We start from the raw sequence: 19,415 nt of genomic DNA on the forward strand, positions 1-19,415 counted from the left end.
ATTTTCTGAACTAGATATGCCCTTTGTTTTTGTGGGGGATGATGCCTTTCCATTATTGAGGAATTTGATGAAACCGTACAGGCGCAATAATCTATCAATAGAGGAAAGGGTATACAATTACAGGGTGTTAAGGGGTAGAAGGATTGTGGAAAATGCATTTGGAATTGTGACAACGCGTTCCGCATACTTATAAACCGCATGAATTTAAACCCTAAAAAAGCTAGCATAATAGTTCTAGCATGTTGTTATCTCCTCAATTTTTTAAGGAGAACCAACCCCTCGATTTACTTAAGAGGAAGTGTCGATGTTGAACACATAAATAATGGTGATATTCAATTGAATTAGATGTTGAAATATTGTCTTTTACATTTCATACAAAAACTAATTCTTTTCTACTTTTATTACTGTACCCTAATAAACCTTTTTCTTAGAAAAGAGATAAAGTCCGGAACTCATTCTTTTACTGTTTATACAAGTGTGCATGTAAAATGAGTTAGATAAATGCTTGTGGTACATATAGTTACATATCTGCTAGTTTTGTTCAATAAGTACAGTCTTCGATAGACCTTTTTCAAGTTAGTTAGTCCTCCTTGCTTAATAGAAACGAATAATAAAATTAATAATAGTAGAGAACAATTGTGCTTTCATTTAAATAGATTCTGTGCCAATATTTCAATATTAGATATAGTTTTCATGGAATTTCCGATCGAAAGAGATTAGTCCTATAGCAGGGCGAAAAACGAGGTAAGATAATTTAGTATTGACGAAGAAATTAGGAAATTACCACACACAGTATAAATAGGAACATTATATTCGTAAATAGTCAGTAAGTTATAAGCCGCTTACACCATACATTGTAATTTTTTACTAATAATTTTTTCAGCTAAATTTATAAAATTAATTAAGAAAAACCTGATAGTACTTAGATTTGCCATTGTTTGCTGTATATTTTAAATTATTATTGAAAGAAGTTATTTACATTTGTAGTAAGTAGTATGACAGGGATTGTAGATACTGAGGCGTGGAGGGAGTTTTTCTCCGTGCTACAAACCTTGCCGGAGCTTTGGAAGATCAAAGCGGATGTCTTTAAAGACAAACATAAGAAAAAATTGTACTTTCAAAACTATTGGAAGTATACAAGTCCATAGACGGCGACGCGAATGAAGACACCGTGAAAAAAAGACTTCAAAATATAAGAAGCTGCTACCGCAGAGAATGTAAAAAAGTCGAGAGGATCCGAAAATCTGGAGCTGGCGTCGAGGAAGAGTATGTACCAACGTTATGGTACTTTGATCTAGTTGAGTTCTTGAGGGATCGAGAAATCCAGTTGAGTGATACGTCTACCGTCGACTTGGATGATGGAGATCTTGAGTTACCAACGGTAAGTAACTATTAATCTAAGATTCTATACTTACATTTGAAATTATTCGTTAATTTATGTTACAATTAACATAAATTACAATAAATTCAGGAGAAAATAGACCAAGCATTTGAAATTTTTTTCAACAACAAAGGACATCTTCTTCATAGAAACATACTTACAGATGTTGATATAAGCGAATACAAAATAAATGCAATCAAATTACAACATATTAAATCCGATGCGTTGGCCAATAAAGACAATTTAACAATATTTATAGAAATACGGTTAGAATTAGAGCCATCAACTTATTTCACTACCGAATGCTAGCAACTATCAAATATACTCAAATATCGAACGATTTTATTTATCAAATCGTTAAATAAATTTATATATCAAGTTATAGCGCGTCAAAGATGGGGTCCACCAAGCAAGAAATTCGTCATATTTTACGTTTTTACTATCTCAAAGGTAAAAATGCAACGAGAGCGACCGAAAAAGTTGTGAAGTTTATGGGCCCGATACTGTAACGATTCGTACAGCACGGCGTTGCTTCGATCGATTTCGTTCTGGTGTAGTGGATGTCGAAGATACACCCCGTACTGGCAGACCAATCGTCGTACAAACCGTCGAAATCATCCAAGTAGATGGCATGTGAGCATTTACTCGATTGGCCAGGAACTGGGTATAGACCATAAAACCGTTTGGAACCGTTTGCAGAAGATTGGATTCCAAAAAAAGCTGGATGTTTGGGTGCCACACGAGTTGACGCAAAAAAATCTCTTGGACCGAATTAACGCCTGCGATGCACTGCTGAAACGGAACGAATTCGACCCATTTTTGAAACGGATGGTGACCGGTGATGAAAAGTGGATTACGTACGAAAATCTCAAGCGAAAAAGATCATAGTCGAAGCACGGCGAACCGGTCCAAACCATCGCCAAGCCCGAACTGACGGCCAGAAAGGTTTTTCTGAGTGTTTGATGCGATTGGAAGGGAATCATCCACTATGAGTTGCTCAACTATGGCCACACCTTCAATTCGGTCCTCTACTGTGAGCAGAAACAGGCGATTGACCAGAAGCGGCCAGAATTGGTCAATAGGAATGGTGTTGTGTTCCACCAGGACAACGCTCGGCCTCACACATTTGTTATGACCCGCCAGAAGCTACGGGAGCTCGGATGGGACATCCTATCGCACCCACCGTATAGTCCGGACCTGGCACCAGGTAATTACCATCTCTGCCGGTCCATGCAAAACGCTCTTGGTGCTACTAAGTTGGCCTCAAAAGAGGCTTGCGAAAACTGGCTGTCTGAGTTTTTTGCAAATAAGGAAGGGGAGATTATGAGGGGGGGGGATAATGAAATTACCTTCTAAATGGCAACAAGTTTGCGAACAAAACGGCACATATTTGACTCGGATGATCCTAAGTTTGTTAAATAAAACGTCAAATTTCGATCACAAATACGACATTTATTTTTCCACAACCAAATATTACCGCAAAGTAATCCATTAAAAAAATATACTATATTGAACCCAATAACATTTGATCATATTGAGCAAAACAATACATTTATTAGAAATCTAAAACCTATTAAGTTCACACAATTTCTTGGCATTTACAGACCAAATGTAGGTGGTCTTACAATAGTAATAATATCAATAATTGTCGCCTTGTACATTAAATCTAAACTTTGCAACAAGAAAATAAACATAAAGATAGCAAAACCTGAGGACAGGTTTGAATCAAGGAAGGGAGGAGTTACGCCATCAATGCAACTCGATGACGCACCACAATATCGTAATGCGTTATCAAAACCTATCAAAATTATGTTTAGGGTGTTTGACGGAAAAATGCAAGACGGTCATTAAGACATGCGAAATCCGTAGGCCATTAGGGTATAGATAATGAAATGTACGAAGGTTGAAATAACAGGTGCCGCAATGCGCAAATAATGTAACATATTAGTTCCAATAAACTAATGCCGAACTCCAATAAGAATGCATTGCTTATCGGGTCTAAAGAACAACAAACAAGGATTAGCTTAGATTCAAATCTCTCACATTAGATTTGTTACTTTTTCGTTGCAATTGAAACTAAGTAGCCAATTAATGGCTTTCAAACTGAACATAAAAATCATCATTTAGGTTTAAACCCGGGTGTTCCCAATCATCGCTTCTCCCTAAACCCCACCCGGAGGACTAAGCACGCATGTAATTCAGAGCCACAATAAAAGAGAGTGCAAATTAAACGGTCGTACGATCCTTCCCAAACGGACTCAAATTGAATTTTATTTTAATTGGCGCCTAACGTGGTTTGAACCACAATCTTTAATCCTTGTATAAGGAGTCGGTATTAATTTCGTAAAAAAGTGTGTGAAAATTTAGTTATATAAATGTTCATGATCGCGCGAATTTAAAACGAAACAATAATCGAGTGAAGCGGCTGGCAGCGGAGTTTTCAGACGTACCTACATATTGCAACATTGCGACAAGTGACTGTGCCTGGGTGAACGAGATATCTAATCAAAGCGAATCGAATCAACTAGTGGCGTGTGTCTAACTTGCAAACAGATATAAATATCTGTACGAGTATTATGTATGTACAATTCATTTAAAAACATTCTAACATATTAAATTGAGAAATTTAAGCTTAAAAAGGGCCGATTACAGGGTTAACCGAATCGACAGTTTAAATTTTTTAAATCTCTTAGGAAAAAAGTAATAGAAATGTCTTTATCTGCCGAAGCTATTTCGAACATGATTGAAAGGGTTAACCTTTCATTAGCTGTTCAGCTTAGGAAGGAATTTCAAGACGCAATTGCGGAATTGAAATCTCAGCCAGGTCCGTCAACTCAAGGGAGTGACATTCACAGTGTTGTTTCTCAGTTAAGGCTGGAATTTCATTCTACCATACAGGAACTGCGAGCGTCAGCACCACCTGTTGAAAAACAGAGTGATATTAATGTGGTTGTTTCGCAATTAAGGGAAGAATTTCAGTCTTCTTTGCAGCAACTGAAGACACCAGGTCCTTCTGTACAGAGGTATGAGGAAATTGCCATCACAAGTAGGGTTGTTGATGGTAATATGAGGCTTGACTTACCAAAATCAATGCACGAATTTAGCGGTGTTATGGATAAGTATCCATCATGGCCACAGTCAGCCAAAGCTGCAATAAAGTCGTATCAACCATATGTTGGTTCTGACATATATTATCAAGCTGTTGCTATTATCCGCAACAAAATTACTGGTTCTGCTGATATGGTTTCATCGTCGTTCAGTACACCACTGAATTTTGACGCTATATTGGCTAGATTGGACCATACGTATTCCGATAAGAGACCACTGTATTTACTCGAGCAGGAATTGTCTACTCTTAGACAAGGTCGTTTTTCTATTCCACAATTTTATGAAATGGTAGAAAAACAATTGACTTTAATAACCAATAAAGCTATTATGCAATATGGCGATGAAAACGTAGTTTTGAAATCCTTGAATGAAAAGTATAGAGACGACGCATTGCGTATTTTCATTTCTGGTATTAAAAGACCTATCGGTGATACTCTCTTTGCGAGTCAACACAAAGGATTTACCATCTGCCTTGGCTCTCGCACAGGAACTACAGATAACGCTATAATTTCGCCGCTGCTTTTGCTAATTCGAACTCTGATAGGGAACATACGAGTAATTTGGGTAAAAGTCCACATTATAAAGTGGTTAGCAAAACTACCCAAGATGAAGCCCAATATTCACCTGAACCAATGGATGTAGATCCATCAACGTCTGGATTTAGACAAAATTCGGGAAAAAATAATAATTTTCGTTCGAAATCATCAAACAATAATTTTTCAAAAAGACATCTATTGAACACATTCTGGGTAGAGAAATTAAAGGATAGTTCTGTTGTAGACATTTTACAATCAAAAGCATGTCTTCCATACGTTCAACACACTTTGTTAAACTGTGAGAAAATTAAACTTCTTTTGGACACAGGTGCCGAAAGAAACTATGTGAAAAATCTTCCATTTCTAGTTGGTGTATCTAAATTAAAAAACGTAAAACGATGTACATTCCATTCATGGGGAAACACGTATCACCGCGAAATGTCAGATAAGCATTATGGGACGTACTTCTGATTTTTATGTATTGTCTGAAATAAATGATATGGATGGAATTATAGGTAACAGATTTCTAAAGGAAATCAATGCAATGATTGATGTCTCTGGTAGTAAACTCCTTCTTCTACAGGTGGAGGTTTTTCCTTCTAATAGCACACAAATAAATCTCCTACAGGATTTAGATTACAATTCTATTCGTGAGGAAGGTGTAGTCGGGTTTAAGAAAATCGTTACGGAAAATCAAAAAGCATTTGCTGATCCAAATGAAGCATTGCCTTATAATACTAACATTGTGGCTACGATTAAAACTACCACTGACGAAGCAATATATTCAAGGAGTTACCCATACCAGATGACGGCAACTAAATTTGTAAATTCTGAGGTTGAAACTATGCTACGTGATGGTATAATCAGAAAGAGTTCTTCTCCTTATAATAACCCAATTTGGGTAGTTAATAAAAAGGGTGTAGATGAAATGGGAAATCCTAAACTACGTCTGGTAATTGACTTTCGAAAACTAAATGCGAAAACTGTTTCGGATAAATATCCTATTCCAGATACTTCAGTTATATTGTCGAATTTAGGAAAATCCAAGTATTATTCTACTTTAGATTTAAAGTCAGGTTTTCATCAAATCTTGTTGTCAGAAAAAGATCGTAAGAAAACGGCGTTTTCCGTTAATAATGGCAAATACGAATATTGTCGAATGCCATTTGGTCTGAAAAATGCTCCGAGTATCTTTCAGAGAGCGATCGATGATGTATTAAGGGACGACATAGGAGTCCGTTGCCGCGTCTACATTGATGACGTTATAATTTTTTCTTCCGATATTCAGAGTCATTTAAAAGATATTGAAATAGTAATAAAAAAGCTTCGAGATGCGAATATGCGCATTTCATTGGGAAAATGTAATTTTTTCAAAACGCAACTCGAGTTCTTGGGTTTCGTTGTATCTGAAAATAGTTTAAAAACTGCAGATAGCAGAGTAAGTGATATTCTTAATTTCAAAGAGCCAACTACTATTAAGGGCCTTAGATCCTTCTTAGCATTATCGGGTTACTATCGACGGTTTATACGTGATTATGCAAAAATTGCAAAACATTTGACTCAATTATTGCAAGGAGAAAATGGTAATGTTAGTGCAAAAAAATCGGAAAAAAAGAAGATTACATTGTTGAAGGATGCTCAAGATGCCTTCAACAAGTTAAAGCAGATTTTAGTATCAGATGACGTTACTTTACGTTTTCCGGATTCCAGCAGACCATTCGAGCTCACAACTGATGCCTCATCGGTAGCAATTGGTGCTGTGTTATCTCAGGACAAACATCCGATTACTTTCGTATCACGAACGCTTAGTGCGATTGAGCAAAACTATGCGGCCAATGAGAGAGAAATGCTTGCCATAGTATGGGCATTGCAGTCTCTTAGAAATTATCTCTATGGAGTAAACAATCTTCACATTTACACCGATCATCAACCACTAACATTCGCGATATCTGATCGAAATCCTAACACCAAGCTAAAGCGTTGGAAAAGCTTTATCGAAGAATTCGCACCGACTTTTCATTATAAGCCTGGGTCTCAAAATGTTGTCGCAGATGCGCTATCTCGCCAGTATATTCAGAATCTTACTGGAAATGGTGAATCTAGCGGAAATTGCTATAACAGTGAGGTATCCCTATCTGAGGTCATAAGGACAGTATCAACGCCTATAAATTGCTTTAAAAGTCAGATTATTCTTTCGGTGGGCAAGGATCTAAAAGTAACAACAATTAGATTGTTTAATGGGTACCTACGTCACGAAATTGATTTTTCGAACACCGAAAGTCTATATTCAAAGTTAAAGAAGATAGTTGACGCGAAGGTAGTTAGGGAAGTCCACTGTTCTTTGGAAATTCTTGGAAAAATACAGAATGATATTATCAATCTGTAATGGATTTAATAAATGAAAATGATCAGCTGGAAACTATTGCAATGGAACACAATAGAGCACATCGTTCAGCGAAGGAGAACTATGACCAAATTCTGGATACATACTTTTTTCCTGGACTTCGTAAGGAAATAAAAAAATTCGTTAGTAATTGTAAAATTTGCTTAGAGTCTAAATACCAAGGACATCCGAAAAGGCAAATTATGAAGCGTACGCCATCCTGGTGAAATCCTGCATATGGATATTTACAGTACTCAGAATAACTACTTCCTTACGTGCATAGACAAATTTTCAAAATATGCTCTAGTGGAACAAATTGATTCACGTTCAATTGTAGATATTAAAATTCCTCTTACGAAAATAATTGGTTTCTTCAAAAATCCAAAAATATTAGTTACGGATAATGAGCCGTCACTCTGTTCAAATGTTATACAATCCCTTATTAGGGACCACTTTGGTATGTCTCACCATAAAGTTCCAGCTATGCACAGTACAAGCAATGGACAGGTCGAGAGATTCCATTCAACTCTAGCAGAAATATCGAGAGCGATAAAAAAGGATATGCAATTTACAGATCTTAGTGAAATTATCCAATTAGCGTTAATAAAGTATAACAATTCTATACACTCTGTAACAAAAGCAAGACCTATTGACTTACTTTGGGACATTTCTGATTCAACTAAACTTGATACGGAAAAACTTTTGTTAAATGCCCAAAAAGCTCAAAATAATTATCACGACAAAAAAAGGGTCAATAGAAAATTTAAAAAGGGGCAAGAAATATTTGTCAAAAGGAATAAACGTTGTGGGAATAAGCTTTCGAATAAGTATGATAGGAAAAATGTGCAGAAAGATTTAGGTACTGCGGTACTAGTAGATGGTAAAGAGGTGCACAAAGATAATATTCGTTAATGTTTCTCTTTCCAGATTAACATTGGTCACCACCGTTGCCGGTAAAATCTTTGACTATAGTTCATCTAATTATATATCATTACGAAAAGGGGACGTGGGACTGTACGAAGATTATATGTACCTTATCCATAATATAAATTTAACTGAATTTGAAAGTATAATAGGAGATATTAGTGATTTAAGAAAAATGTTTTCAATATCGGAGCAGAAGGAATCACTGGACGCAGATGCGAATGAAATGTCTAGATTATTGTCGTCTCTAAAGCTTGGTGAACGCAGGCATAGACGATCAATCGACTTCCTTGGTTCTGCTATCAAATTTATTGCGGGTACACCTGATCACGATGACTTTGTTTTGTTAGGAGAACGACAGTCTAGGCTAGTAGACGCACAAAATCAGGTAGAAATTAATTCTGAGCTAACTGAGAAAATTAATGAATTGACAGAGCGCATAAATTTAATAAAAAAAGAGTATTATGATATCAGCGAACCAAGATTTCCTGAGTTATTTCAAATTATTACCATTAGAAATCAAAGAGTAATATCCTTATTAACGAACGCTGTCTACTCGGTTACCCTTGCTCAATTAAACATTGTTAATCCTGTCATTTTAACAGACCAAGGGGTCCTCTCAATCGTAAAACAGGAAGAAATGCCCATTACTATAAGTGAATTGACTTCATCTTCTACTGTTAAAATATATATTAGTAATAATGTGTTTAAATATTTAGTTAAAGTACCAAATATAATTACTATTTGTTCTCTCATAGTTGTGTACCCTGTAATTCATAACAATACCATATTAGATTTAAGTAATAGGTATGTTGCCGAGTGCAAAAAAGACACACTGCCACTGGTTAATTGTAAGGAAGGTAAGGGTAAACCAGTCTGCAAGCACGATCGTTTTGATAAATGCCTCGCAATGATCTTCAATGGAAACGTCGCAACGTGTAAAACGGTCACTTCATATCACATCTCACCAATCGAAAGGGTTGATGATGATACATTGATCATTAATGATGCAACAGCCACAATAGTAGAGAAAAATCACTCAGTGACTGTTACGGGTACATTCCTCGTACAGTTTGAAGAGGATATTCTCGTCAACGACACACTGTACAAAGTTACAGGTAAGGTGTTATCAGTGGTTCCGCAAATTTCAAAGCAGTTCCAGCTTAATGTGTCAGCACATTCGACACAGCTGACATTGCCGTACCTGCATAAGGTACATCTCCGCAATTTGGAGAAGATCCGACAATTTGATGCCGACAAAGTCAACAACAATGAGTATGCATGGTATGCATTTGTCCTCGTCGTGGCAACAGCGATTCCGGCTGGTATTATAGTAATGCGTAGAAAATGCCGTGGTAATCCGACAATCAGACGACCTAACCGACCTATGAATTTCGACGTCGAAAATGAAATCGAACGTATCGTACACTACATCGCCGATCACAAACAGATTCGGGACGAATCAGCTTAAGGGGAGGGGTAGTAATAGCACAATATGAATATTTAGGACATACATATAGAATAAATATTATTGGGTGCAGGCATAATGTATTTTATATTGCCTGTACCATAGTTGTAGTTTTCCACTGACGTATTCTTATCTTAAGATAATAACAGGACCTTGTTCGAAGAACGCATCTTGTTTTGTAACATGTGTGAACGGGCCTGATAATAAAAATGGTACAAGCATAATGTTTTTTATATGGCTTGTACCCTATTTCGTAAGAAATGTGTGGTCGTTAATGAAGACACTTTGACCTGCGCATTGTAAAATGCAATATGGACATGTGCGCGACACATGATAAAGATAAAGATAGGATAATGTTTACAAGATAGGTTACTTTGTAAGAAATATTGTAAGTAGTCAGCAGTCAAAATTTGGAATTAAAATTAAACGGTCGTACGATCCTTCCCAAACGGACTCAAATTGAATTTTATTTTAATTTGCACAACATAGCGAAGCTCATGGCGCAACGATGTGCACTCTTCCACATATTGCAGTTACGTCATCCTCATCCATCCGCCTACACATGTCGGCATCGTCAAAGAACGATGCCTAAATGTCTCACTAGCAAGTAAGTTAGTTTCATTGCACTAGACCTCAGTAAATACATAATTGTTAGTAAATAAGAATAAAGAAAAGATGTGTATTTTATTGCTTGCATTGTGACCCTTTAAAAGGACATGTAACTGCAAGCAAACTGTGCACTTTTATTCAAGACATCAAAGTGTAGAGTTGCGTTTGAACTTATTTGTTTTGCATTCTATCAAAGGCGGGTCACGGTCGGAAACTCGTGATCATAATTTCGCATCGTAATGACGCGATGATGTGCACTCCTCGAGATCTCGCAACGAAATGAAGTTGCAGGGTCGGCTGCTGCGTGTGCGACAAACGAACTGCAACTTGGTTACCAACTGGGTTCGTCGTCTGTGGGTGCTACTAGCAACCATGTGGGTACCAATAAATCTTATATGCAGCTCAAAGCCAAATATTACTTTCCGAACCTTAAAACTATGATAACGAGACAGATAAATAATTGCAGCATTTGTAACCAAGCAAAATACGAAAGAAAACCGAATAAACTGTCTTTTAAGAAACTGAAAAGTTAGGGAAATATATCACATCGATATTTGATTTAGGGATAGAAACTCAGCATATATTACCTGCATAGACAAATTCTCTAAATCCCTTACAATAAAAAAACTTCAAAACAGACAATGGGATTCAGTTAACAACGTGCTAAGAGCAATTTTCAATAAAGTAGAATAACCTTATTTCGGATAATGAAAGTGCACTAAACACGCAAAAAACTAAAGAATGGTTAGAGAAGGAAAACATAACGGATCACTTTTGTAACCCATACCATAAAACCGGCAATTCTGACATGACAATTGCACGCAGGTCTTCAAATGAACATTTGAGAGTGTACCTGCTCAGACAAAAGTCTGAAGTCAGAGAACTATCGCAATCCACTCTACATATCACCTTAAGCCAATAGACATTTTTTTTTAAAGAAACAAACGTACCTATCAAATTTATGAACAATTACAAAAGGTAAAGAGTAAGGCTATAAAACAACGAAATAAGGACAGAAAACAAAGAACATATGACAGTAGATTCGTTAAGAAGAAAAAAAATAAATCCTAGATATATTCAAGGGAACCCTGGAAAGATACACCCTCTGAGATATAAAAGGCAAAAAACATATTGCCAGGAAAATGCTTCCAAGAAGTTAGAAAATAAGAACTTACGAAATTATTATTATAAGAAAGACACACGGAACTATATATTGATAATTCATAGCAATAAGGGCAATACAACATCTCGAGGACGAGCTTTACATTTGGTGGGGAGGAGTTACATCATCCTCATCCCCCTACGCATGTCGGCATCGTTAAAGTACGATGCCTAAATAAATACTCGTTAGCAAGTAAGTTAGTATAGCACTAGCCCTAAGTAAATACACAATTGTTAGTATGTAAGGATAAGGAAAAGATGTATATTTTACTTTTTATTGCATTGTAACCCTTTAAGGGAACTGCAAGCAAAGCGAGCATTCATATTCCGAACATTAAAGTGTAGAGTTGCATTTGAGCATATTTGTTTTCATTCATTTGCACGTGATTGTAAATAGATATCAAAGGCGGATCACGGTTGGAAACTCGTGATCGTAATTCCCTAACTTTCAAATAATTCCCAAATGTTTGTTGTCAAAGAACTCATCAAATGAGATTGTGGCGCGACAGGATCTGCAGCATTCGAAATTTATTTCGAATGTTGCGGATGCGGACGGATAGATGGCGCGGAACTCTCCACTCACTCATTTTAGAACGCGCCAAGGGAGTGGAGAATTAGCGGTGGAAAAATGCCGTTGGTTGGGACAGTAAGGACCGCATGGAAATAAGCCGGTCTCTTCTGTTTCCATCCGCGGCGGCGTTAACACGAATTGCAAAGATCCAGTTGGAATGCCCAAATTCAGAAAGTGATCAAGTACTGTACGCGCATCTTGTGATAAAGTTAAATAAAGTTAATTTTTTGTGTTTTAAATTTACGAATTTTTTTTATTGCTAAAAGATCCACTAAAACCGTTCGATTGTGCGGTACCCATGCATCCGGGAATTGTGTGGTGACGCGAAAATCGACGAGAAGTCCGTGGCAGCAAGCAAAAGGATGCCAAGGGGAGTCGTAACAGCATTTGGATTGAAAGCGGCAGTTCTGCTTCCTTGAAGCGAGATCGGGTCGATTACAAGTGTTTTTAGTCGCGTCGGAAGACGCGGCAAGTGCTTATTTACCTGGAACCCTTCGGCGTCAATGCATATTTACGCCATTAGCTGATCTCGTGGAAATAATTTTGAGCAGCGTATTCCCAAAACGAAGTGAAGCTAAAATTACGAGCATTATTGCGAATCCCCGCCAAACATGACTGTGCTTACGAGGAGGGGAGGGAAAGTGCGCCAGTGACGCTGCCAGTTGCGTCATCAATGCAACTCGATGACGCGCCACAATGTCATAATGCGTCATCAATACCTACTAAATGGGTTGTAAAACATAATTAAGGTGTTTGTGGGAAAAATGCAAGACGGTCATTAAGACATGCGAAATCCGTACGCCATTAGGGTGTAAACATAAAGATAGGATGTGGAAAATTCCGCAAATGTATAAACCTAAGAAGAAATTTGTATCTGACTAAGTATTGAAATTGTACTCGAGAAAGAACCAAGTCTTTTCTTTCGAAACGAAGATCGAAAACCGATCTTTTAAGTGGCACAGTCGGTATACGAATCTAAATATTGGTTCCTTAATTAAATCTTTAAAAGAGTTGCAAACAGGAAATCCAGTGAAAATGGATTTCAAGCAACTTTCTTGTCATATCTCGTCGTTGCCAACTTTCGATGCAAGTCCGATGGACCTTTTTCCATTTTTGGGCGCAGTAGACGTGATGGTTCCACATTTGACAGAATGCGAGTTGAGGCCGGCTTTGCATCAGCAAATTTTGACAAAAATTGTCGGAAAAGCTCCAGAGTGCTACAAGTTATGGAACCGTCCGCACCGTCGGCATCTTTTAACGACCAGCATAAAACCTTGTTCTAAATAATAATAAACGAAGATGCATCTGCGCATCTTTTTTCCTCCGTATGACCCTTATAAATATTTCGGTCTTTATCATTTTCCATATTTCATCATACCAAACTCAGGTCAAATGTTTTCCTTCACAACATGTCCTGTTGTTGAATAATAAACGATGATGCATTTGCGCATCTTCGCTGCTCATAATGACCCTAATAAAAGATAATATAATCTACGGATTTATAGGATTTTACGTAGATAAGAACCATTTGTTAATACTTATGTGTTATGTATTAGATAGTTTCATAGAAGATAAGGAACATATGTATGTTATGTAAACAATTTTAAGGAAATATAAATACAAGGCTTCGATACGACAGCAGTCTTGTTTCTATATCACAGTACGGAAGTACTAAAATAAAGAACTGTGTAACAAATACACACTAAGTGTTGTTACTTAAGTGGCACAGTCGGTTCGCGTATATAGATAAAGTGAAAATTCATTTTTACGCAAGATCAGTAAAACCGTGCAAAAGAATCTCGTTCGGAAACCTTCTCCAAACCTTTTTTGGTTTTTGTGCGACGACGAGAGACCGGGAAGATCGAGAAACTGGAAGAATTAATTAAAAAATTCGATTCAGTCCAAATAAAAAAAAAGGATGAACTACAGCAAATTATCATCGTTTATTTCATCCATCCCTCCGTTCGATGGAAATCAGTCGGATTTGTATCCATTTATCAGGGCCATAGATGCTATTAAAAATGATTTGAATCATAGTGAATTTAAAGTGCAGCTGACACAGCAAATATTATTGCGAATCACCGAAAGAGCAAGAGAGGCGATATTGACGTATAATCCGAGCTCGTGGAACGACGTGAAAAGGACGCTCATCACTCATTTCGACACAGCAGAGACAGAATTGCAGCTACAGGAACGACTATGCGGTGAGTCATAGTCGACGAAGCAGATGCCAACCATCTGCGACCCCCATCAAACAATTCAGTAGATAACGATATCTGTAGTGCTTCCTGGAATAACATCACATTGGGTAAACAAATCCCCGACCTTCCTGGAACATTATCACCATGAGTAATAAAAGTCTTAACCCATATAGTAATAAAGATCGCAGGTCATAGGGAAACATGTTTTGTATAGTTTCCCTGTGTTAAAGATAAGATATACGATAAGAACCATGGGTCATAAGGAAATATGTGTTGGATATTTCCCTATCGATTCATTAGTAAGTAAGTCGTAGTATTTAAGGGGTTGTAGAAACGGAGATCAAGGGGTTGCGCGAGTACTTCCAGAGCGTAAGCACTCTGGCCCTGGTGAATAAAAAAATATAAAAACAAATATCGTCTTATCTGTTAACTGGCGCCCAACAAAGGATTTGAACCTATCCTATTCCTTGATTAATTTTTTCACGGCAAAGTTATAGCCGGTATAAGAGAGAGTGTATAGTACATGTAATAATCGCGTCGAGTTGCACGGTGTTATAGCAGTGATAAGTGGCATTCTGGCGAGCAATTAGAGACAATTAAGTGTTAGTTATAATTACCTGTGAAAATATGTCGATATTAATCCTGTAAGTAAATTTTTTTTGTAAAACCCTGTAGCTAATATTATCTACTTTGCCCTTATTTCTCTATTCTCCTTTGAAATTTCGTAAATTTCGAAAAAATGACACTGAGCGCAGATGCCATTACTGACCTTAGAACCCGAATCACTACGGAGATTGTATCTAAAATGCAACTCGAAGTGCAAGGGCAAATCAATGCATTAGCCATTGAAAGTCAAAAGATTTCAGCGGAAGCAGATGCCACTTTAGAAACGCGATTTCAGTATGCAATCCAATCGCAAAAAAATTAATTATCTTCTCAATTTCATTCTGCTATTCCTTCTAAAGAAGTAAAAAAGTACGAAGATGTACAAATTAATGACGCTATTCCATGTGAAAATTCGCTGGACGTTGTAAAAACCGTGCCAGAATTTTCTGGAATAACTGAGAAATACCCTTCTTGGCGACAATCGGCCAAAGCGGCTATTAAGCCTTATGAGAGATACGTTGGATCAAATCGATATTATCATGCGATTGCAATTCTTCGTAATAAAATTACGGGAGCAACCGACACTGTCTTGTCTTCCTTTGGCACTCCTTTGAATTTTGAAGCTATTCTAGTTAGACTTGACCATGCGTATTGTGATAAAAGACCATTGCATCTCTTAGAGCAGGAACTTTCAACTCTTCGGCAGGGTAAATTATCTATAGTAAAGTATTACGATACCGTGGAAAAACAGCTCTCTCTCATAACAAACAAAGCATTAATACAATATTCCGAGAATCAGGAAGCATTGCAATTGATAAATGAAAAATACAGGAGCGACGCACTGCGTGTATTTGTATCTGGATTGAATCGCCCAATAAGCGGTATACTGTTTTCCAGCAGACCCGTAGATCTTCCTAGTGCTTTAGCGTTGGCTCAAGAATTGGAAATGAACCAGGAAAGGTCAGCTTTTGCTAGTGCATTCGCTGAACGAAAAACTTTCAATCCAATGCCTCGTAAACATTTTCCACAATACAAGGTAAAGTCCCAAGCACAACAGATTTTACCTCCTCCAGAGCCTATGGATATAGATCCATCATTTTCGAGATTCAATAAAATATCAAATTCTAAAAGAACTCAGAACAGGGAGTCGACGACTCACCAACCAAATTTTAATACAAGTGGACCAAATAGAGTGTTTCACCAAGACCAAGTGACAAATTTTTCCCGACAAGGCAAACCTAGGAATAAAGAATCCGGTAAAGATCATAAGAGATCACAACGTGCCAATTATATTAGTGCACAGAAATATGGATCAAATTCAGCTCAGAATTATCCTAATGTTTCAGATGATGAACAACATTGAGATGTCACTGACCAACTTCATTTATTGAACACTAGCTCTCGACTACCTTTTATTGTGAAAACAGCAGCTAATGGAAAAAAATTCAGAATCCATTTTATGTTTCATCAATTAATGGGTCAACCAGAATTTCAAAAAAATGCACCATTCACATTCTACTCGTAGGACAGGAATCCGAATTTTTCATTCTACCGAACATGGTTGACTTTAACGGAATATTGGGTTATGACTTCCTTAAGGAAATCAGCGCTACTCTTGATACAGGTTCAAGCTGTATCAGACACCAAAATGGCGTGGAAAGGCTAAATATTTCACTACTGTGGATTTGAAATCTGGATTTCATCAAATACTCTTAGCAGAAAAAGATCGTGAGAAAACAGCTTTTTCAGTCAACAATGGGAAGTATGAATTTTACCGACTTCCATTTGGATTGAAAAATGCTCCTGCAATATTCCAAAGAGCAATCGATGATGTTATAATCTTCTCGAAATATGCGGAAAAACACATTGAAGATATTGAAATTATTTTTAAAAAATTGCTTAATAGCGTTCATATTAGCGATATGAAAATCGCAGTGGAAAAATCAACATTCTTTAAAAGCAGTATAGAGTTTCTTGGTTTCACAGTATCTCAGGACGGATTGAAAACATCATCAAGCAATTCTTCAGTATGAGGAGCCAACCACTTTGCGTTACTTAAGATCGTTTTTAGGCCTGTCCGGCTACTATAGACGATTTATAAAAAACTACGCTTCAATTGCCAAACCGTTAACGGAAATATTACGAAGCGATAATGGAAATATTGGCACCAACCAATCCAAAAATAGAAAAATAGCGTTGTCCTCAACGGCTAGAGAAGCTTTCAATAAATTAAAAAAAATCCTGGTGTCTGAAGATGTAACTCTCCTTTTCCCGGATTTTAGAAAGCCATTCGAACTGACTACTGACGCATCTTCAGTAGCTATAGGCGCAGTTCTTTCACAGAACAGAAAACCAATTACTTTCATATCTCGCACCCTTAGTACTACTGAAGAAAATTATGCAACTAATGAACGGGAAATGTTGGCTATAGTATGGGCACTTCAAACGTTACAGAACTACTTATATGGCGTTAGTGATCTCACAATATTTACCGATCACCAACCGCTTACATTCTCCATTTCCGACCGTAATCCAAACACAAAACTTAAACGTTGGAGAAGTTTCATTGAGGAATTTTCACCAAAAATTTTTTACAAACCTGACAATAGTAATGTCGTAGCAGACGCTCTATCTCGTCAGTACAGTCAACATCTCAGCAACGATAATTCCACTGGGAGAACTTGCACAAACAGTGAAGTATCTTTTACTCAGTACATTCGGACCGTGTATGAACCGATAAATAGTTTCAGAAACCAAATATTTTTATCACTGGCAGAATCAACCGAAATAAAAACGACAGCACCGTTCGCCGGCTATCTCCGACACGATATTCAATTTAAGGATTTTCATTCATTATATATGGTTCTTAAAGATGTAATTAACGATAATATTGTAAACGGAATTTATTGTCCGCTTGATGTGCTCCGAAAAATGCAAAACGAATTAGTGGAACTATTTCCATCAGTCGGATTTAGGCACACTACTAAATTCATTATTGATCTTCTCAATAGTAACGATCAAGTGGAAACCATCGCTATAGAGCATGAAAGAGGACACCGTTCAGTAAACGAGAACTACCAGCAAATTTTAGATAGCTATTTCTTTCCCAAGCTTAGGCAGAAAATTAAGGCTTTCGTGGGAAAATGTGCTATTTGTGCGAAAGGAAAGTATGCAAGACATTCGAAGAAAGAGATGTTGACTCCTACTCCAATCCCCAATTACCCTGGTGAGATCTTGCACGTGGATATTTTTAATACAAATGGTCTTTACGTTATCACATGTATCAACAAGTTCTCTAAGTTTGCCACTGTAGAACGTATATCCTCTCAATGCATAGTCGATATAAAGAATGTTCTACTCACGATGATTGGATTTTTTAGGAAACCAAGAATACTGGTTACTGACAATGAACCTTCATTCTGTTCTCAAACTATCGAATCTCTGATTAAAAACAAGTTCAACTCATCTCACTATACCGTACTTGAAATGCATAGCGTAAGTAATGGTCAAATACAGAGATTCCATTCAACACTTGCTGAAATTTCGAGAACTTTGAATATGGAGAACCACACCGATGACACTGAGGAAATAATATTAACAGCCGCCATCAAATATAATGGTTCAATTCACTCCGTAATTAAAAGAAGACCTGTAGGAAATTAAGGAAGTAAGATATCTCCTCCAGAAAGCTCAAGGGAAACAATGTCAAATCCAGAATAAGAAACGGGTATCCCGTGAATTCCACGCCGGTCAAGAAATATTTGTTAGAATAGATAAACGGCGAGGAACAAAACTAACTAGGAGATACGTAAAGAAGATTGTTCAAGAAGATTTAGGGACAACTGTATTAGTTGATGGCAAAAAGATTCACAAAGATAATGTTCATTAAAAATCTTTTCAGATTACTAGTCTTCACCACAACCAACGCACGACCATTGGACTTCTCAACGGCTATGTATATACCTTTCCGGAAGGGTAACGTCGCGATTTACCAAGAATTTATTTATTTAATACACACCGTGAACCTAACCGAATTCGAAGTAATCGCAGAAGATATTCAGAACTTTGAAAAGCTATTTAAAGTTAAAGAAGAGAAAGCTGATTTTAACGAAATTACGAAATTACTAAACTCCTTACGATTCCACAAACAAAAAAGATCAATTGATTTCATAGGCTCTGCATTGAAATTTATTGCTGGCACTCCTGATCATAGTGACTGGACAATACTTCAAGAAAAACAATCTATAATAGATTGCTTATAGCGGAAAATCAACAAATTGAGATCAATACAGAACTCACTGCAAAAAATAACGAATTAACCACTCAAATTAATACGATTGAACGTAATTCCATTAGGGTGGAAAATTCTGCAAGATCCAACCTATTTCAACTAATTTCAATAAGAAATGAAAAAGCAATAGGTCTACTAGATAATGTCGTCTACTCGGTTACTTTTGCACGCTTAAA

The 19,415-nt window shown here is 37.0% G+C and overlaps 1 protein-coding gene across 1 annotated transcript in view; it reads right to left on the minus strand.

Moving 5' to 3' along the window:
• LOC119646268 (protein insensitive-like) overlaps window positions 1–19,415 on the minus strand; it is a 56,508-nt gene that overhangs the window by 22,287 nt on the left and 14,806 nt on the right. The gene's annotated exons all lie outside the window — the stretch shown is intronic.

Source organism: Hermetia illucens, chromosome 1, assembly GCF_905115235.1.
Source record: "Hermetia illucens chromosome 1, iHerIll2.2.curated.20191125, whole genome shotgun sequence".
Lineage (NCBI taxonomy): Eukaryota > Metazoa > Arthropoda > Insecta > Diptera > Stratiomyidae > Hermetia > Hermetia illucens.